This window comes from Numida meleagris, chromosome 4, assembly GCF_002078875.1.
Source record: "Numida meleagris isolate 19003 breed g44 Domestic line chromosome 4, NumMel1.0, whole genome shotgun sequence".
NCBI classification, from domain to species: Eukaryota; Metazoa; Chordata; class Aves; order Galliformes; family Numididae; genus Numida; species Numida meleagris.
Window position 1 is genome coordinate 577,023 of NC_034412.1, and position 5,731 is coordinate 582,753.

Genomic DNA, 5,731 nt, shown 5'->3' on the forward strand with positions numbered 1-5,731 from the left:
CCAGAATGGCTGTCCCACAGTACTACACTTGCATAACAAGAACACCTTTTCTAAGCACATAAATCATGTATCTGAAAACCTATCTCTGATCTTCTTTTGTGACTATGTAGGCTAATTTGAACAGAATAATTTTCACATACTTTGTTTCTCAAAAACACAGTACTTACTTGAACAGATGTAATTGAGTGAAAACCACAGTAGCTATGGCAGAAATAATTCTCAGGGTACTGAAACTAAGCATTACTTCAGCAAATGAAAAATTAATTCAAAATTATCTTCTTTGATGAACAGACAGCAGGCAGTTTGACTGCTGTTCATAGCTAGAGTTAAGCACTTCCAGGCCAGAGAGAAATTTGGTACTAACTTAAAAAATTAATTGCAGAGAAATGAAAGTTTAGTTGTTTCTCTGCTTCATTCCAAAAATAATATATGTTTGTCATTTTACAGAACAGTGCATGGCTGTAGCTATACAATTTATCTGGAAAATATTGCTTTCTGCACTTTGGAATTATTATTAAATGCTTTTGCAGGCAGTGAATGTTTTGGGTAGAAATACACGTGACAAGCAAATTTATGTATTCATGATCCAGAAATTCTTTGCACTTTCAACAAATAACAGGTTATCAACAGCAAAGTTATTTGTACCAGGGAAGGAAATATCACCCAGATAGAAATATTTGCAGACCTTTTCACTGACAGAAACCTTAAGGAAGAAAATAATGCACTGAACAAAACTTCAGAGTTGCCTAGCTGGCCATGTGCTAGACTGAATAAGCAGCAGTGCAAAAACAATCACGCAAAGAAACTGTGAGCTAGAGAAACCAAGTTTTGTCAGTTCAATAACTGGAACATGACCGCGCATAGGCAGCCAAAAACTGGAGCCAGACTGACAAATACATGGTTTGCCAGGAAGACGCTGCTGACGTTTTAATCATGTTAAGCAGGAAAGAGTCCTGGTGTTACTGCAGTGCACCCTCCGTGTAAATCTGCGTTAAATAAAGTCTTTTTTCCTTAATGTGCACTAGCACAGCACAGAAACGCAGATCAGTTGTTAAAAAGATAAAATTGCATACCACTCAGCTGCAACAGGGGAAAAAACAGCAACAACCAGGTGAAGCCTGGAAGAGTTAAAGGCTGTTCTGTTTCATCTAACATTATTCCACATTGCCATCTGCATTTTGCACCAAGATCTAACGCATGGACTTCACGCAGCAACAGAAGCTAACCACTCACTCTTGTTGGACCAAATCTGTGAAAAAACAACCATCTTTGGAACCCATGCTTGCTCCATTCCATTTTATACTCTTCAGTTTTCTCTCCCTCTTACTTTGTGCTTCTCCATTTCCCCACTGCATTTCTTAGACTTAATTTTTGCTCTTCAGATCACTTCTACACAACCTTTCACTCACCAAAACGATCAATTAACAAAGGCACGAAATGAGTCACCAGTGACATTGGATAGAATCAAATAAATAGAACTTTGATCAAAGACACTCCCACCTTCCCTCAGCTGTGTCACACCATCTATAAAGTTACTGTATTTCACAATGCTTACCCGTGTTTCATAATTGGAAAGTTAGCAGTCAAGAGGACTATACCGGGGTTCTGCTTGTGTTATTTAAAGCAAAACAATGCACCGCAGGATCTAAGTACGCCGAATAGCCTGACCGATACATTTCAGCGCTCAGCTGGATGTTATGAGCCTAATTCTGCACATCTCATCATATAGGGACTCTCACTGAAGACACTTATACACCTGAGACGACCTGCCCAAGTAAGAATTTACATATAAAAAACATTAATTTACAGTATTAAGGTTTATTGTTTATTGGCCACTGGCAAGATCACAAACTTATCTTAAAAATTCAAAAACCGAGAAAATTTCCACAATTTCAAACACATTTTTCAGTTCCTTGGCTAAACAGTCAGGCCCACACAGAATTGTTTTTCCTCAAACTTAAAGCCACCGTTTCTGTACGCAGCTTAAATCAAAGCAATCTCATACCCTCATCATCTGACACAGCAAGCACCCCGAAGCTTGCATTTGGTTTTAGAAGTTACAGTTTAGGTTCATTATGTTTTATTTTGATGGTTGAGTAAAAGATAAAGACAAATTATTTTCAACTTCCTACCTAAGAAATTAATTCTTAGTAAGACAAAGCTTTGCTGAGTCCGGTGGCAGAGCCATACTGAACAAGCCTTCTCTACAGAGAGGAACTCAACGCCCACCTGGTGTTGGAAGAGACTGGCAGAGGAGACACCAGAAAAGCATCTTTTTTGCAGAACTTTCTGGATGGTTTCAAGTGCTGTTATACCGGGTGCCATCAGAGCACTGGATGTGACTTTTTTTTTTTTTTTTTAAACACAAGTATAGCTATGCAGTAAAACTTTGCATTGTAGTTAGTCTGATCCTTGTTGCAATTTGTATCACTGTGTTTTGTAAAGCTGGCTTCAAGGTTTCAGCTCATTAATATTAAATATCTACCGCTTATTTCCTGTTAACGCTCACCTCATCCTTTGTCAGCTTCCTTGTTTTTCAGCCAGGTTACTTCACTAGCTGGGGGAGCACCCTGCAAACACTGCTCTCTGGTTATCACCACAAGGTCACGAGGCAGAACTGCTCTTGCTGCTTAGCTTTTAATCAGTAGAACTGAATCTGCTAACTCATAACGCTTCTAAATCACTTCTACCCTCTGTACTTCCGGAAGCACTTGTGGTGAAGAGAAAGACTACCATAGGAAACACTCGTGGCCTAGAGAGGAAATAATGAGAGCAGAGCCTCCAACCAATGTGAGAACTGCAATACTGGAGACAGACGGTGCGCAGAGCGGGCCTTGGCCACAGGCACTATGTGAACCGCCACTGTCAGGCCACTGGAAACACTCACCGTGTGCAATTTTATTTTTTCCATGATTTCATAACTGTGATTTTTTTCCCCCAGAACACCAGGTTTTCAATTCAGTTTAAAATAGTATTTTATGCAAATATTAATAAAATGTGATATTGCTTCCCAAGCAATAGTGACACCACTGACCCACTGGGTATTCTTCTACGCCCCAGTGAAATTCAGGACTCTCAGAAGCAGAGATGCACTCACAGGAGCCAACACAGAGCTGCGGAGGCTCTGCAGCCAGGAGGGCCGTGCAGGCTCCCTTGTGACGGGCGCACCCCAGTCAGGCCTTGGCCAGGCCTCATCTGCGGGCAGCATGAAGCACCAGGGAACATGAGTCTAACGAGGCTGTAAAATGAGCTGTCTTCCCCCTTGGCCACACTGCCCTCAGATGAAGCCCTGGCTTCAGCTATCTATGGACAAGACAGAAGTGGCTGAATCCTGTTCATCAGCCAGAGGCATGAAAGAAGGGCACTGAAGGAGCAGCACTTCTCTGCAGGCCAAGCCCAGCTCTGAGCTGGCAGGGGCTGTTCGGTCTCTACCCGCTGTGAGGCAGGGCCAGACATGAGGCTGCAAGGGCTCTGAAGCTGGAGTTCCGGTTCTGAGCAGAAGAATCACCACATATGTTGGATGTGCAAGAGTGTGACACGGCTTCAGACAGGGGCCAGCGCAGCCCTCGGCTGAGGGCGCGTGTGACAGACCTCCACCTCGCACCGACCAGCCTGTCCATGCAGAGCCCACCTCCCATTCATCAACAGATAACAACGCCAGCAACAGGCAGCCCAAGAATCCCCACGGCCTGCCCCTGGGTTCAGAATGATGTCTACCTCTGGATCTATTAAATCCACTGATTAAAGTGAAGCAGTCTGGAATCCTGACTGGGGCACGCAAGAACAACATAAAATCCAAAATGTATACACAAAAACTGAACACATTCGGGTACAACTCCAAAACAAATGAACCCATCAGCCCCTTGCTCATTTAAGGATGATGTGTTCCATCTGTGCAAATAAGCGTTACACTGGGATCTGCCACAGGAGAGCATGAAGAAAGAGAAGCGGCCTCAGCAGCAACTTCAGACAGAGAAAAACTTTCTCTCCTTCTCACAAAATAAGTCTGGGGAAAGAGGATGATAAAGGCAACGCAAACTTCACAGAAACATTGAGCTAGTTAAAAAGCCAAAAGCAAATTTACAGTCTATGAGCTGTTAACACATACAATGACATGAGCAGTTTTGGTACCCACGGATGGCAGGAGAAAGCAAAATTCTGAGGCAGTTCAAATGCAGACTGGCAAAGGCAGTGAAAACAAAATTGAGGAAACGCTTATGGAATTATGCTAAAAGATGGAAAATAAGCTCTTTGTAAAATGTCTAGTAATCTAAGCAAGCTCTATGAGTATCTAGACAACAGTCAATCCCACAACAACCAATTTAGGTTCTAAAGGACTAAGAACACTCTCAAGTACATTGTAGATATATTGGTGAATATTCTTACTGGGGAATATAACCATAGGAAAACACATCCAATTGCTGCATTCTATTCCTTGGAAAATTCAGATATAAGCTCTAACTTAATTAAGGTTGGAAATGACCTCTCAGGCCATTAAGTCCAACACCAACCCACCTCCACCAGGCCCACCCAGACACATCCCTCAGTGCCACGTCTTCACAGTTCTTGAACACCTCCAGGGATGGTGACCCCACCACTTCCCTGGGCAGCAGTGCCAGTGCCTGACCACTCTTTCTGAGAACGAATATTTCCTAATATCCAACCTGAACCTTCCTCGGTGCAACATGAGTTCATCACCTCTTACCCTATCGCTGCCACCTGGAAGAAGAGGCCCACCCCCACCTTACCACAACCTCCTTTCAGGGAGCTGGAGAAAGCGATGAGGTCTCCCCTATGTCTTCTCAAATCTTCCTCGATTAAAGTTTCGAAGTAAATAATGTGGAAAGCCATTTCACATCTCAGCCTCTGCCTCTCCCAGGAATCACAACAGAGCCCAAGGAAGGCAGCACCCTACTGCCGTGCCAAGCAGCGCTGCACCATCGCCCCATGGCACTGATTCGGGTGCGTGTTCCTGTGGCTGTTGGTAGGTTGGTCTTGTGAGCTACAATCTTGCCTGGGGCCAAACGTCAATGCAGCAGAAGACAGCATAACCTGGACCATAAAACGAAGATGGGAAACACGTTATTTCAGCAGGAACTTGGTGGAATCTGAAAGAACAAAACCCAAAATCACCACTTGCAAAACCATGTAGGTCTAAAATATAACAGACGCTAGTATGTAAGACGGGGAGCATACCACCTTCATAAGAAGATCAACGATTTGACACAGAAACCCTCTTACTGCTTCACTGGGACACGTGCGGGGTAGCACGCCACGGCCAACCGCCAGCACCATCGCCAGCAGCGCTTCCTTGAAAGATTCTGACAGCTGGCGAAGTATGCAATGGCAAACGTGAAATGTACAGAAAGGAGATGCAGCCCCAGAGCGGAGCCGGGCTAACTCCGACGGAAGCCCCCGCGTGCGGCTGCCGCGGCTCGGGCCCCGCTGCGCTCCCAGGAGAGGCTCCTCTCCGCAAACCGCAACTGCGGGTCTGCGTGCTGAGAGGTTCTGCAGAAACAAAGGGGATGCACCCAAGCAACGCTGGCGCTTCCAGGAGCAGAGAACAATGCGATTTCAGGGACGTCAGCGAAATCTCCACATTTATCCCGGTTTAGAGAGGGTGGGAAAAGGCGGCGCGCCGCAGCACCGAGCCCGCACTACGCGCCCAAGGCCGGCACGGCGCCGGGCGCCGCGGAACCGCATCCGCGGAGCGCCCCGCTCCCGATCCGCG